This window comes from Prionailurus bengalensis, chromosome A1, assembly GCF_016509475.1.
Source record: "Prionailurus bengalensis isolate Pbe53 chromosome A1, Fcat_Pben_1.1_paternal_pri, whole genome shotgun sequence".
NCBI lineage: Eukaryota > Metazoa > Chordata > Mammalia > Carnivora > Felidae > Prionailurus > Prionailurus bengalensis.
Genome location: NC_057343.1, coordinates 42366626 through 42383666, shown reverse-complemented (window position 1 = coordinate 42383666; position 17041 = coordinate 42366626). Strand labels below are relative to the sequence as shown.

The 17041-nt window shown below is 36.2% G+C and overlaps 1 protein-coding gene across 7 annotated transcripts in view; it reads left to right on the top strand.

The window, feature by feature from the left end:
* Positions 1–17041, top strand: part of PCDH9 (protocadherin 9) — a 932607-nt gene that overhangs the window by 356440 nt on the left and 559126 nt on the right. The window lies entirely within an intron of this gene.

The following is a 17041-nucleotide window of genomic DNA, read 5'->3' as shown; positions in this document are numbered from 1 at the left end:
GCTGTGGCCCAGCTCCTGCTAATTAGTCGTTTGAAGCCACTTTGTGTGCCACAGGCACATAGGCTTATCAGCCAAAGACATCTTTGCCATCAGAATGACAAGTGTGATGCAGCTGTTTGTGGAGAGAATAGAGTGTACAAAGAGAGAGAAGGGCCTTTCAAACAAGTGACAACCATAGTACCTTTCACTGAAGGATCCTGAAATTATAACAAAACAACCAAAAGGTAGAATACAAAAAAGGTGTAAATCAATATCTGTTACATAGGCATGGAACCCACACATGAAATGACTATAAATAATATCAAACTGTGAGAATGAGAGAAAAATATCCCTGCCTGACAGTACTTTTTAAATCAACTGAGGTTGCATGTTGTGATTAATACAGGCCAGGCATTTGCATATAGAATTAACATAGATGTGTGGAGTTTTCAGAAGGTTCTGCATATATCTGTGGATACTAATAGAGAAGCCTGACGGAAAGCTTTGTATTTAAAGTCCTATAGAGTACATGGTCATAAATAATTTATTGGGACACTAAATACCTCAGGACATTGAAGACCCATTGGGAAGAGTGAAGGTAATACAAATACATGTGAGAAGAGGATAGAAATAGAAAAGATAGAAAACTAGGAAATGTTAACATTTTTTTAGAAAATTAAAATATTGAAATAATCATGAGTGAAATTTTCTTCTCTGTGATGATTCTGAACTGTGATATTTCTTTCTAGTTAACCATTGAAAGGATTTGGAAATCAAATGGAAAGTCAAAAGATCTATTGTTAGAAGTGCACATTGACAAATTAAATAGATATTTTTCACAAAAGCTTTCATATTATAAAATCCTCATTCTAATTTCCAAATATCTACCAAGAATAATGTTTTTATAGATGATATTTAGTATTTTATAAAACAATTTTAATTGTATGTATGCATATAGGATATAGAAATTCTTATAATAAGATACTTCAAACTTGAAATGGGTTTTTGGATGTTTACACTAGTTATATATATTTATATAACATAGATATTATTATTATACTCTATAAATATATATAGTGATTGGTGCAAAGGGCATATGAGATGTCATTTGTTATGTCACCAAATCCTGGTAAGTTATGGACATAGAATTATAGCTAGTCTTTTTATCTGTTCTATAGTCCATAAAATTTTGGATATAGATATAAAAATGTTTTACCTATTTAAAAAGCTTGAGACACACTTATGTATGCCAGTTAAATAGACAATGATACATATCATATAAACTACATAAACCCAGCTTTGTCTTGATGTTAGCTTTTATTTTAGCTTTATAATAAATAATTTTGACTTTAAAAATGCTAAAGCTTATTTATAAATAGAAGTGGCATAGAATCACTCTAATTATTGAGGAGTGGTTACCTAGATTTACTTTTTCTCCTTTAGATGATTCAAACAAACAGTGGAGTATGTTAGAATTTATGTGTATATGTTGCATATGTTAAATACAGATGAAATCTTCAAAAAGAATAGACTAAGTACATACTTTCTCTTTAAATGCCATTTATTTCTTCAATTTTGGAATTACTGGAAACCTCGATTATTCAGTATCTACAGCATATTATGCATGAGAAAGAATTTTGGCACCAAGACCACCAGGAGATCCATGTTAAGCAGGTCAGGAATGGGGTCCGAATATGATCTTTTTGAAAATTTTCAAATTGTATGAAGTATCTAATGGGTTTAATGTGAAAGGTGGACAGGAGGACTGAGGCAGAGTTTCATTAATGATCAGTATATAGGTTATGTAGATAAATGAGTAAGTCTTTCAGTCTGAGGTTTAGCATCAGCTTTTTCTTAATGGAATAGAAAAGAACAGAGTAGAATAAACTGTATAGAATTTAATAAATAGGTTAGAACAGAATAGAATGAGGAAAGAAGAGGATAAGGGAAATAAACAGAAGATACATATGAAGTATATGTTATATACAATTGTTAAATATTATTTTACTTTACTTCACATGTATACATTTGTTTATATTTGAGTGCGTATACCATGTTTCTATGTAAAATGAGTTGCTCAGTGTGGGACAAGTTAAAAACTTTGAAAGTCACTGATAAAAAATAGCCCAGACTTACATACCACTTACCATTGGTCAATAGCTCTTCAAAATCACTTTGATTATATTAACTTGATGAATTAACTTCTCAGTGGGGTAAACTCTTCTATGACTCTGGTTATAGTTGAATAAAGGAAGGTATAGGAGACACATGACTTGTATAGTCACACAGCAGATAAGGGGCGGTGGCAGGATTCAAATCCAGAAAATCTAGATCTGTGGGTTGTGCTCTTGGCCACTGCTCTAATGCTTCCACCAAAGATGGCAGCAGATCCAGGGTTTGAGACCAGCCTCCCGACTCACAGTTGAATACAACTCTCTTTCACTTCGGCAGTGACCTCTAAATCCCAATCTGAGGGCAGAGTTTACAGATGTAAACTCTCAGCCTTGTAAAGAGGGTGTATAAACTCAATGAGTCTAAGAAGTTCTCCCCTCAGTGACTTCTCTAGGTGATAGGGTTAGCATACAAATGCACTTAAGTAATTTAATTGTAAATGCATCTATTTACATTTAGTTTTACCTACTCCGTGGTAAACTAATTTGACTCAAATTGAAAGAACATCTATTAATACTATTTTCCATATAACTCACTTTGACAAATTGCCTAGTCCATGAATGATACTATATGCTAAAATTTATTTAATGATGTTAAAATGAAGAACCTTGAAATTTAAGTAAAACCTCCATTTATTAAGATGCATGTCAGAAAATAAAACAAAAAGGAAACAAAAAAAAATGGTGTCAAAGGTGTATGCATATATTATCCACACACTTATTACCAAAGAAGTAAAAGTATTTTTTAAGTTTCTGATTCTTCCTTGCTTTTCAGACAAAATTTCAAATGATATATGTCTAACATATTTTTCAAATAAGCATTCATTCAAAAAAGCAGCAGCCCAAGGTCTTTTTTATTGAGGCCAAATTCTTGCTGTTTTGGACATTGTTACCCATTCGAATGTGTGTGTTTTTTGTTTTGTTTTGGTTTGGTTTTTAAGATTTCTATGTCTTATCACAAATATGGTATCTTCTTTTTTTTCCAATTTTGCAAAGAATGTTTCAGAAATAAGATCAATATGAAATTATTTTTTCTAGTTTTTATCTACTTTATAAAATATAAATCCCAAACACAATGATAGGTTGTAATTATTGCACAAACACTGTTACACGGTGAAAAATGACAAAAATAGAGCTACATTTTGGGCAGCAGCCAACTCCAGCTTCTTTGTCAGGTAATGTAAGTTTATGAATTTTGCATGCAATTCAGAGAGTTTCTGAATTTGGACACATTAAAAGAATGGCTAAAATTTAATTTGGTCAAGTACTGCTCACATATATGAAATGTAAGTAGTTTCAGATTGACCACTAATATTAGAAAACTAGCCAGTTAGATGTATATGGTATTATGAAAATAGAGGGAAAAGTCATTCATTACTTGATACTTTCTTAACATATTTTAATTTTTCTTTATGTCACCCACATGTTTGCATCTTAAAATAGGGATGAATGTGAGGAGATTGCCACTACATTCAAACATTTTAAGAATTTGTTCTCTACCTACAGAAGATGGAAGTTCCTTGAAACCCAGGAGTCAGAATCTCCCAAATAATTCCATTCAGGGTCAGTTAAAGTAGAAAAAGTAACTAAACAAACTAACCAACGAACTAGCCAACTAAATCCCGTAACACATGTAAGTTTGATAACGAATTCTGAAATAATGAACTCCATACATTTAAAATAGGTAACTATGTGAGTTTAGCCTGCATCTAACAACAGGCATTTTCTTTAAAAACATACTTTTAGGGGCGCCTGGGTGGTTCAGTAGGTTAGGCGTCCAACTGCACTCAGGTCATGATCTCATGGTTTGTGGGTTCGAGTCCCGCATCGGGCTCTGTGCTGACAGCTCAGAGCCTGGAGCCTGCTTTGGGTTCTATGTCTCCCTCTCTCTCTGCCCCTCCCCACCTCTCACCTTGTCTCACTGTGTCTCTCAAAAATAAATAAATGTAATAAAAAAATTACAAAAATAAAAACATAGCTTTAGGGAAGAGGTTTATACTTCTTTTCAAATTGGTTCTTGTAGCCTTGTACTTTCCAACACTCCTGGTCTATCAGTAGATAGTTATTCCCATGTTTTTGGCCAGGAAGCCAAGCAGCCTTAAAATGTACTTTCTGGGGGTGCCTGGGTGAATCATTTGGTTAAACATCTGACTCTTGATTTTGGCTCAGGTCATGATCTCATGGTTCATGAGTTTGAGCCCCGTATCTTTGGGCTTTGCGTTGAAAGTGTGGAGCCTGCTTGGGATTCTCTGTCTCCCCCTCTCTGCTCCTCCCTGCTTCTCTCAAAATAAATAAATAAACTTAAACTTTTTTTTAAATGTACTTTCTGTCTGAATTATCTCAATTTTGACTGGAATGGATATTTAGGACATGATACCTATTTAGAACAAATGAATAGTATAAAATGTCAGCAAATTTTATATTGATATTTAATTTTAAGCATTTTGTAGATATGCATTTTACTGACATTTTATAGATTTGATATTGTTTTTTAAAGAGGCGGCTGGATTGTTTATTCACTTATTGGCATAGTTATTACATGAGATATTTTCCATTTGAAACCATGGAAAACTTCCACTCAACACAAAAAGGGAAAGCAAGAACCTTTTGGGTGAATCTAATCTTAATTCAGAATGTATCTAGAAAACACAATACTTAGTATCTTAAATAAGGCAAATATTGATAAATAAAGAAAACCAAATTTAAATTCAAATTATGGATTGAAAACATAGACAAATTGTGGTAGTATACAATGTAATACTATGCAACAGTGAAGCAAAGAAACCACTGATACATGCCACAACATGGATGAATATTATGCTAAGTGAAAGAAAAAACAGAAATAAAAGGTTACATATTGTATAATTTAATTTATATGACATGTTGGAAAAGGTAAAGCTATAGAGACAGAACTTAGATCAGTGGTTGCCAAGAGCTGGGGCTTGAGGGGCTCAGAGGAAGTTCTTGGAGTGATGAAGATGTTCTATAATTTGGTTGTAGTTGTATGTATATCAAAAAAATTGCATTCGATGGAGTTAAATAGGCAAAGGAGACCTTATTCAAGACTACAGTTGGGAGAGAGATGAATTCAACCTCTTTGAAACAAATGCAGGAAACCTTTTAAGCATTGGGGTGAGCTTGTGGGAAAAGATTGGAGCATGTTAGGAAGGAAGCTGGTCAATGTGATTAGACTGGTTGTGCTTACTGACTGGCACTTAGTAAAGTTAGGCTCCTCCCTTCCCACAGAGACCAGGAGATGTGGAAGCCATTTTTTTTGATGAAAAATTACATTACATTTCAAAGGGATAACCACTAGGTCTTTGAGAAAGACATTCCTGAGTCATGAAACTGGCAAGAGCTGAGAAACCAAGTTATGTCTTGAGAGGACAGAGACAGAATTTACAAGTTTTGTTTTTGTTTTTGTTTTAAAGGAAATGTTCTAAGACAAGGGAGGTCAAGGGCTTAGCATAAGGAAGGAGCCTGTCTCAAGTTGAAGCAAGCTAAGGGGAGCATTAAGAGCGTCTTAGATTCCATGATTGTGTGTGTATCAGAACTCATAGAACTTTATTCCTGAATGGGTGACTCTCACTGTATGCAAATGATTTCACAGTATGCAAAAAAAAAATGCAGCTAGGAAAAATATCATCATGGGTGTAGACTGAAAGCAGTAGAATCATGATGACCCAGAGAAAGGAAAAAAGTGAGATTATAACTCCACAGGAAATGAGTCTTTTACTCTTCCATATATGGACCATCTAACATCTTTCATTAGTGACATGATAATTCATAAAACCCGATATATGCACCAGGTCTCAACCGAGAAATATAAAACAGAGACCATAGATGCTATAGATAAATTGTTTGCTGGCTCATCTTTCTGTTTACTGGATTGTTAAGCAAGAAGTCTTTGTTACCCAGAGGAGCATATTTGATTAAAATCAATACACATATATCCACATGCTACACCACAGTCACTATTCCACCTTCATGGAATTGAAGCATCTGTACTATTCTTACCACCACCACTGTGGTACATAGTTATAGTGAAAAGCATCTCAGCAGGAGTGAACTTTGCTTTTTGTCGTGTGCCTCTTTCTCAGAATGCAACAGTCTAGTGGCCGAAAAAGAAAAGAGAGTTTCTATAGGTTGACTCCTAAAATGCTGAATGCTTTATTTTAATTGCAGAACCACAGTGTCTAGTCTCCCTGTAGCGGCAATGGGAGAGCAAAGTTCTTGTTTTCACCAGGGAATAGGTGACAAGGAACAAGGGGCATGGGGAGCCAGGATCTCCAGGGAACAGCTGGTTAAGGGGATCCACCAGCGCCTCTGTCCCCACCCTTTAGTCACTTCCCTGAAAATACAACAGGCTTATTTAGCAGCACCCTTAGGCATATGCATCACAGAACCACTCAACAGGAGTATTTCCTCTCTGAGGCTTCCCCCACTCCCCCCTCCTGACCTTGAGAAGTGTTGACAAAGGACATAAAAGATGGAACAGACAGAAGTTTCACGATGAACTAAAAAATTATGTTCTGCTGCATGATGAAGAGAAATAAAAGGGAGAAAGCTAGATATATGTTTGGTTTAAATAAGGCTCCACAAATTCTGTAACGCTTTGTGCAAACTTGGCCCCAGATCAGAGGTACTCAGCCTGCACGGTAATCAGGACTTTCTCAATAAACCTCAGCCTGTTACGGTTCTTACCACATTTACTTTCTCAATATGATAGTACTTTACAGCTATCTACTCGATTATGGCCAGAGTTCCTAGCAGTTATTGATAACCATACCATCGACTTTATATCTCAGCCAGCACAGGCAGGGGGAAGGCAATCAGCACAGTGAATTTCCTAACCTGGATATATCTTCCTGAAACGCGAAGATGATGACTCAGTTCTACAATTGAGCTTGTGATTCTCAGTGTGGCGAAACTTCTTATGTCATTTTTATTTTTAGCTCTTTGGCACAATTATAGAAAATTCTTGTAGGAAAATCACAGCTTCCATAAGGAGGAGCCCTGACTGCTTTTCAGAGGTTCAAAATGTTGGGGAAATTCATAAACCCTGTGCAATGCATTCCTTGGTGGGGAAATGCAGATAAATTTTTGTTTACTGAAAGAATGAAGCAAGATTGCAAGACAGTTTCAGTTTATCTTTTCCATTCTCTACCCTCTCTTTCTGAACTCTGCCTTGTATTTCCTTTGCCGGAGCTACTATCAAAAATCCACACTCTTCTAAGGCCTACCTTTCTTCAAAAATCACATCTCTGAGATTCAAGGGTCCATTTCCTGCGTGTGCAGCATAACTAAGTTGTGTGAACATGTAGTTGATGAGAATGACGATTTTGAGTAACTACTCTTCCACCTTCCCCTCATTGAGATGTGAGTAAAATGAGTTAGTTTCACATAAAGCCAGAGGTATTTGCAAGCTGAATTCAGTAAGACCATGTCATAGTGGTTTGATACATCAGAGTGACTTCAATCGCACAATATATGGGGCCAAAATTTTGGATCACCACCTATATAACCTTATGTATGGTTATTACCCACATTATGTATGTAATCACTCCTTTATTAAAAGTGGTGTTATGACTTTTAGTTCTGGAAAAATATAATTTTAGATATTCTTATTATGTAGGAAAATAACATTTAGATTTTACAATTTGGGTTTTTAGTAATTTTAGCAACATGGGTGTGCTTTTACTTCTAAGTCAGTGTCTAGTTGCTTCAAATACCAGAAATGATGTGAAATAATGATATGAATGCAAGATCTAGGTAATATTTTACAGCAAAGCTGTTACTTAATGGTCTTTTCTGATATCTTGTTAGTAATTAGTATATTAGTATTACTGTTACCAGTTCTAAAGTATAGCAGTAGCTGGTACCGAGTACTCTTTTTTTTTTTTTAAGTTGATTTATTTTGAGAGAGAGTGCAAGCAGGGGAGTGAGGGAGGGAGAGAGAGAGAGAGAGAGAGAGAGAGAGAGAGAGAGAGAGAGAGATGGGGAGAGAATCCTAAGCAGGCTCCACGCTGTCAGCACACAGTCCGATGCAGGGGTTGAACTCATGAACCATGAGACCATGACCTGAGCTGAAATCAAGAGTTGGACACTTAACTGACTGAGTCACCGAGGCACCCCCCAAGAGTACTCTTAATGATTTTATATTGTTATGAAGGCATGTCATTTATGAGAGCACCTTACAGTTACAAATCAGTACATTCCTTATTTGAAAGTTTCAAATGTTGTTATTAACATCTCCCTTTTATACAAATATTCTCATGCTTCCTTTTCTACATTATGTTTGCTAAAAAGTGTCTGTTGTAGAAAATAGAATGGGGCATTTTTTCCCCATGGCAGAATGCACATCTCCGTTTTTAATGCATGAGCAGGAGGTTTGGTTCATTAAGCTCAGTGGCACCGATAGTAAACTAAAGAGGAATGAAAGGAAGAGGAACTGAAATACCATCATCCCACTAATGATACTGAAACTGCGCAGCTTTATTGGGAGACTGCCCAGACAGCCACTAATGGAAGGCATGGTCCAGGATGTGAACTTGGTGTTGGAGTGCCAAAACTACAGATCTAGAAAAAAAAAAAGCATTGCCTAGAAGAATGCCTGGAATAATTTAAGCAATTGTCCAGAATTGTGTGTGTGTGTGTGTGTGTGTGTGTGTGTGTGTGTGTGTGTGTGTTACTATATTTGTTGGTGGGTGGGTTAGAGAGAGAGCATGCATACACAACAGGATGGAAGAAAAAATGAAAGTGGGGAATATTCAATTACCTTAAGACTGTATTGAACAAGGAAAGCAGTTGTATCACATATATGTATCTCAGGATGCATGAATTAGAGAATATCCAGAGAGCTCAGTGTCACTTTTTGACTTAAAGAATGTGGCTTCAGAATGTTAAATAATTTCTGAGAAATGTCCACTTTCCTAAGAAGGGACTAGAATACATGGCTCTTCATATCCCCATACACTTCCACATCACAATGCTATTTAGGTATTTACTAACACTCAGTTATAATAATTAACACTATTATTTCTCTTATAAATGAATATTATTGTTCCTAGTTCACCCCTGCACATGAGGAAGTATTCAGAAATGTGCCCTTTGAAATGAGGGAAGAAAACAGATTCTCTGTTCAAATTGGGCCTGTGCCCAGTTTGAACAGAGAATCACTCAGCTGGGGATGGCAGCTTTCGTGGCCTCTGGCTGACACAACCCCCTCAGTGGCTTTTCACAGCCACTTAGAATCAAGTCCCAGCAGGCTCCAAGCGGAAGCCGCAGCTGCGGACACTGGGGAACACCTATGTGGCCCTCGGCACATGTCACAGGTCCCTTTCTGATTTCAGTTCTGCTCATGTTTTGTGTGGAAGGTTGGAGGGCAGGCAGAGAAGGGACATTCCTCTCACCCCATTACCCCCTCCTCTTTGATACGCACTCACAGAGAGGGAAAACTTGTGGAAATTGCCCAGGTGTGCTCTGAAAAACACAAGTCAGAGTTTGGGTTCAGTGACACCTTTGCCCTTCAAAAAACTACAGAACGAAACACAGAAGTCCCCCTTTTAATGTTCCAACAAAGGCAAATAAATTCAGTAAGAAGGCCAGGTTTGATAATCGTACCTGAGTTCATGCTGAACATTTAAACGTGGTAGGGGAATCCGTCTGTGGTTAAAGCTTTCCTGCTGGAGGACTTCACTGAGAAGAAAATGGTATGTTTTACCATACCAAGAGGGATAAGACATGGAACATATGGAAGAAATGGAAAAAGTCCAGCAGGAGATCCTTAAATAGAAATGAGTTTTTAGATAAAGAAAAGACTTCCATGAGAAAGAAATATAAGCTATTTCTGAGACCCAGGTGTTCATAACCCAGCATAAATCTCCATTTACTATTGCAGACTCTAGCAAATTACCTTATTACAATTCCTACAATTTGTTTCAATTTTATTCCTATATCCTTCAAGGTAACAAAATAAATTAAGTATTCTAACTGACTAGGGGAATAAAAGGCCTTGATAAAATTAAAAACATCTTAGAGTTCAGAAACATCAACTGGTGAATTAGAATATTGGCTGGTTTGGCACTACAGAAGCACAATCGTGAATTTTACTCCAACCCCCCCCCCCCCTTCTCCCAATTTATCTTCCATTAAATGTTGAGCCTAGGAACTTCATATTTTTAAAAAGATATCCACTAAAATAAACATCTTGGAACTTAATGAAGGCAAATTCTTTGAGATATCATAGATTACTGTTTTATAACATCATGGCTCAAAAGTGAGTGAATGTGTTCAATTCAACACAGCCTAGTTAATTAAGTACATTTTTTTAATACTTAGTTTAACATGCATATGTTAGTATCTTGCTTATCCACAATACTTAGATACTTTTCTAGGCACTTCAGGGATAAATATTTTAGCCAGTTCTTAACTTCTATGTCCAAATCTTCTAGAGCTTGGGACAGATTCTACGTACATGTTAATAGTGCAACCCTTGTTACTGTATGCTGTGATGGGGCACATCAGGTGGAAGAAAGTTGGACAGTGACATAGATTCAGGCTGACATATCAAAGAATGCCTCATGGAAGAAGTGGGATTTGAGTCGAGCATCAGAGAATAGTTGGAGAGTCATCAGAAGGTTAGAGAGGTAATTGGGAAAGAAAATTGTGACAGAGTAGTGCACTTTAGACAAGGTAGCAAAGTGAGGGGCAGAGGATAGGAAGTTTTAGGGTACATCTTGGTATAGGGCGTGCACTATCAGGAGGGGTTCATTTTGACCCTTGATCCTAGCTGAGAGGTCAAGAAGTGGTAGAAGAGACACACTTTAATCAAATTTATTGCTGATATGAATTTGTAAACCAGAAATAATATTATGGCACTAAAGACTTAGTGAGACAGGCAGGAATAGAGCTCAAGTTTACAAATGTTTTTAAAAATGTTTTTGAGAGGGACGCCTGGGTGGCTGAGTCAACTAAGTGTCCGACTTCAGCTCAGGTCATGATCTCACAGCTTGTGAATTTGAGCCCCATGTCGTTGGGCTCTGTGCTCACAGCTCAGTGCCTGGAGCCTGCTTCGGATTCTGTGTCTCCCTCTCTCTCCGTCCATCCCCTTCTCTCTCTCTCTCTCTCTCTCTCTCTCTCTCTCTCTCAAATATAAAATAAAAAATAAAAAACGTTTTTGAGAAAAACAGCACATAACGTGCCATTTTTTTTTTTTAATTCTCGAAGCTTCTACTAAAGGAATTTTTTCCTTTCAGGCAGTAATGTTCAGGAGGTGGGAGAGATGGGAAAACAGAGAAGGAAAAAAAACCCATTTTTATTAATAACATTGATGTGGCATATACCCTTTATTTTCTTCTCCTCTTCAAAGGCATACGTTCTATTTGACCTTGTGAACCTCATCAGTTTACAAAAGCATTTACTTTATAGGTGGTCTGGTCAGCTGTCATTATGATGGTACCTAATAAAAATATTATAACGAGGCAAAAACCAGTTTAGCTTTGGGATTCTTTACTTATGCTGTCCTTCCTTTTACCTCCCTCCTCCCGCCCCCTCCTTTGAGCATAACCACCACAATCCACTCTCCCAATACACATCCACAGAAAATCAGCCTAATTCCCAAGATCCTTTCAGTATTGCAACATTTTAGATTGGTGAGTGCAGGACATTACACCCACATAAATTAAGAGTGAGAGGCAAGCATAAAATAAATGTGATTTCTACTACATTGTAGGTGCTGTGAGAACACAAAGGAAGAAGCAGTTTGATTCTGATAGAGGCCGAGTGAAAGATCCAGTAGAGTATGATATTTAAGATCTATCCTGAGTGGTGATTAGGAGTTCGGTGGGTGAGCCATCAGGAGCAAAAGCCCTTCCGGTGGAGGCATCAGATGGAAGAGGGGAGAGGATGAAGACGTAGGCACGTAGTGATGTTACTGGAAGAGCTGCTCATCTGCAGAGGCTGGACCAGTACTTCCCAAACGGTGTCCCATGAGATAGGGCAAAGCAAGCAAACAAAACAACATGGCATAAAAACGGCAAATATTTAAACCTCTTTAATAAGCCTATATGTTTCATTACTCCCTTAAGACACTTTTATTATTTCAGGAGGCATCTAATGTAACTAATGTTTTATGGAACATAACTTGGGAAAGGCTGACTCAGTAAGTAAAATGTGCCTATTTTGTTAGAAGAAGGAAAACGAAGGTATTTAAGATTCATTGGATGCTTGAAACTGGGACAAATTCTTTCAAACAAATACACACACACACACATTAGTACTGATTATACATCTGGCAGTATGTCTATGGCTTCGTAAGCATAAGAAAAACATGAGTAAAACACAGTGTAAGTCTCTAAGTAGCTGAGAGTGTGTTCAAGTTTTACAAAGGAGTGAACATTATTTCCAACTGTTGGGATAGTGAACACTTTTGAAGAAGGTGACATTGATCAGTGTCTCACAGCAAATAGAGATGTACATGAAGGGCTTTCTGGGCAGAGGGAGCAGCAGGAACCAAAGTTCTGTTTTGAGCTCAGGCAATAGTGAGGTGCCCTGGCTCAACTAAATGTGTGCAGCATGTTTTGAAAAGGGAGATGAGAAAAATGAGGAAAAAGAGTTTAATGTTATCTAGATACTAAAGGACACTGAATGTCATGAGAAAGAGTTTGAAAGTCAATCTCTAGATAGTGTGAAGTTGTACATTTGTGAACTGTGACATCATCATAAGAAAGAAGAAACCGAGAACTTCATGAGATCAGCATTATTTATCTTTAATTAAGATCGTGTGGCAGATAGAACTTAGGCACTCTGATATCTTTTTGAAGACAGTTTTGTTTTATGGGATTTATACATTTTTAAATGATGTCCCCAAACTGGACAGCATTCCCATTAATTATTGTCATGGTCAAAGTTTAGTTGCCATTACCTTGTATTTAAACCAGTGAACAAATTGCCATTGAGTAACTGATTTTTGGATATGTTTTGAGGGCATACAAAATTGAACAAATATTTATCAAGTGCTTTTCTGATTGAGGGGAGCCATATCTGCATATATGACACTTTTTGAGGGCAATTATATTCTATATAATATGGAATTAAAATGTAAATACAGGGAGCCTGGCTCAGTCAGTTCGGTGTCTGACTCTTGGTTTCGGCTCAGGTCATGACCTCAAGGCTTCATGGGTTCCAGCCCCATGTCATGTTCCTCATGGACAATACAGAGCTTGTTGGGATTCTCTCTCTCTCCCTCTCTCTGCCCCTCCCCCCTTACACCGTCTCTGTCCCTCTCAAAATACATAAGTAAAGAACTTAAAAAAATAAAAAACTTTAAAAAAAGTAATAAAAATGTAAATACAATAATTGAGAACACAGAAAGAGGAACGTAGGATGCTTGTCCTTAGTAAAGAAAATGAAAATAGGGCCCATCAATGATGAATGAGGAAGATTTGGAAAGGTAGAGAGGAAGCACTAAGTTCACGTGGTAGGAGAAAACATGAGCAAAATTGCACCATCAAGTCTCATTGCCTCATTTGCCTGGGATTCAAGAGGATTAGGCAGGATTCTGACATGATGAATAAATATTGTTTGTGGAGTGGAAGCACACTAAGGAAATAGAAGGCGAATTATGACAACCAAGAGTTTCAATTTAGAGAAGAGTAGATTACTTTTAGATTTCTAAAAATGTTAACCAGAGTTTCTCTGTGGCACATGAGATAAATGTTAGTTTTAGAAATATATTGCCACCAAGATAATTTCTTAGAAACCAGTGTTCCCTGGAAACAGAAAACTACTTGTTTTGGAATTTGGTGACTTTGCTTTCTAGGCCCAATAGGCAATATAGCAGGAAGTTATGTTTTAGATAAGAGTAAATTTGCTTTTTTAAAAGTGGATTGTACTGCATATAGATTTAACAGATTATACATAAAATATAACAACAACTAAATTAAAAACAGGCCATGTATTTTTAAAGCATTGCTTAAGGTCACCTTAGATAGACGTACAAAGCTATCCTGCTTTACCCAGTTCTCACACTGGTGAACTTTCCTTTCCCATATTTCACACATGCAACGATTTCTCTTCATTTGCCTTATTTCTGCGGTTATGAATTCAAAAATATTTAGAATCTCAGCATTTAGAGAAGGCATTGGAAATAACCCTACAGTTTTAGGACTAGAATGGTTAAAAACTGATATTATTTTTATATGCCTGTACAATAACCCATTTTTAGATGTCCATTGTTTCTTTTATAAAATATTTAAAGTATTTTCAAATAATGTGCTTTGCAGTTACATACTGTATATCTCTTACCATTGTAAAATGCTTTCCTGATCACAAATCAAAATTGCAAATTACAGTTAACTTCTAATGGTTTAGTTAGTTGCAAATAGATATTCATAGATGACCTAACTACTATAGTTGAAAAATATTCTTGTTTAACATGTCTGATGTACATTACATGAATTATTTTATTCAAAACTCAAAAATATTACTGTCTTCCATTTTTTAGAGGAGACTACTGAGGTGTGAAAAGGTTTAGCAATTGGTCCGAGGTCATACATTCAGGGTTAGTGTTGGAATCTGATTTGGTGCTCCAGAATCTAGTTTCTGCCACAATATGAAACTCAGTATCATCAGTTTATAAGCAGTAAACAATTCTTTGTATTAGTATATTGAATTATTACCATACATTAAGGAAAACAACCAAATATATGACCCCAGTGTCTATTACCTGCTTTATATATGTCATGTCAAATAAATACCAAATATATAAATGTAAAAAAAAAAACAGGCAGATATTCAGATAGTCTTCAGACAATTAAGATTATTTATACCAGGACTATGAAATATTAAGTACAATAGAATTAGGGAACGATTATCTTAATAAACACATATTTTTGCTTTAAATTTTATATTATTTTCCTGCCCAGTAATATAATTATTTGCTTTCCTACTATTTTTTTGTTGTTGCTACCGATGAGGTTTTAAAGTCTTTCTGTTCATGATTGCCAGCTTTCATTACTGAGAGTAGACCATCCCATTTGAAAGGCACGTGTCTCATCCCTCATCAATTTTCCTTTAGTTTGGAGTTGTTGCTGTCACAAGTGATGATGTCTGATGTTTGAACTTCATAGGATGATTGTACCCAGAGGCTTTTTAGGCAGCTGTGTTTGGTGTCTCGTGGACATTAAAAGGAATGCTCTCACCATGGCTTCCTAACAAAGTACTAATCATATAGTAAGTACTATGAATCCAACTAGTGTTTTATCATTATTCTACTTAGTTTGATTTACTCTTTAGTACATCAACGGCACAATATAGCCAATCTCTTGTTTGTTCTATTCACTGCCACTATGCATCGAGCTGAGTGCTTTGTAGCTATTTTTTCCTTAAATAATAACATCTCCTTTTTCATCCTGTATCCTGAAGCATTTTTTGGATTTGTCCTTTGGCTTCAGGATTTGTTTGCATTCATTTGTACTAAACTACATTTTTAAAAAAAAATTGTCTTCAAGCCAAGCCACTTAAATTATCTAAATGTGTTAGTAAGTTTTAAAGGATGTCTTATTTCATTTCCTATTCTGCCTTTTAATTTTACAGTACTCGTAATTGTGCAACCTATTGTAAATCTAATTTGAATAATCTTTTATTCAATTAGATGCTTGATGTGTTGTCTCACAAATGCATTTCTGAGATTTCCTTTCATGTTTCTTTCCTATCTCTAGGTTTAGGTAAAATGAGTGGAGCTGTCTTTTGTCAAAGATACATTTTAGTTGAGGGTATTTGAGCAAGGTGGGGAAAATGGGCTTCTTACAAATTCATGTTATTTACACACAGTTAATCCTAAATTGCCTTTTGATATAGGTAAGTACATTAGTTTATTTTACAAAGCCACCATGCCATCTATAAGGTTATGTGTCTGTGTATATCTCCCAAGGGGGGAAAAAAAGAATGATAATTGATAGCCAACCACTGGGACTAACCATGTTGGGCTCCCTCATTTTTAGCCATCTCTTTTCCACATAAGAATGCATTTTAGAGTAAAGGCTGGCCTATGACTGTTGCCAAAGCAATTTGTAGCCAGCTGTAAAATTAGCTTAAGATTTGTACTTGTTTGCTTTTCCACGAGTCTAGAGAATGCCTCCACTAGTGGTTATGATAGTGGAAATTCCTACTATTCACATGATAAAATTCAAAATAGGAGAAACATAATTATTAATTGTGCATTAGGTATTTCTTCATTTGACTTGAGAAGTCACTGTTCTCTACTCTTTTAAAATTAGCTCACAGCAAATCTGCTAAGTGTCTGTTTTCTAAAGTGACTCTCTTCTCCATGGGAGAGGCATAGCTTTTCGCAAACGACAGCTTTACTGTTTCTATAGTGATGCTGCCTCCTTACTACACTGAATGACAGTGTACCAGAGTCTTAGGTTATTCACACTTATACAAGTATTCCATGGTTTAATTGTCTTCTAAATATATGATGCTCCTGTCCAATTTGGAAGCGGACATTCATTAGAAAAGAAAGTAGAAAAACACTGAAGCTATTCTGGTGTTCTTACTTGTCCTCTACTTTGTTCTTCACTTTCTGCTCTCTGGTTTATTATACTTTAAAACCACCAAGATTTCTTCTTAATCTCAAATTCCCAATGATTCTCCTTCTCTGTAAATTTCTTTGTTTACAAATAGATTTTCCTTTTTTATACATTATTTATTTTGTTTTCAGTTGTAAAATGTATAACATGCCAACTATTCCTCACTTCACTTTCAGGATCACGGATACTAAAACCTAGTTGTTTATTTTGCCTCTCCAGCCTCGTACCCAACATCACACTCCATAGAGATGAAAATAGGCTTTCAGGGTCCATATGTGAAAAAGGTTCTCTTTTTATTTG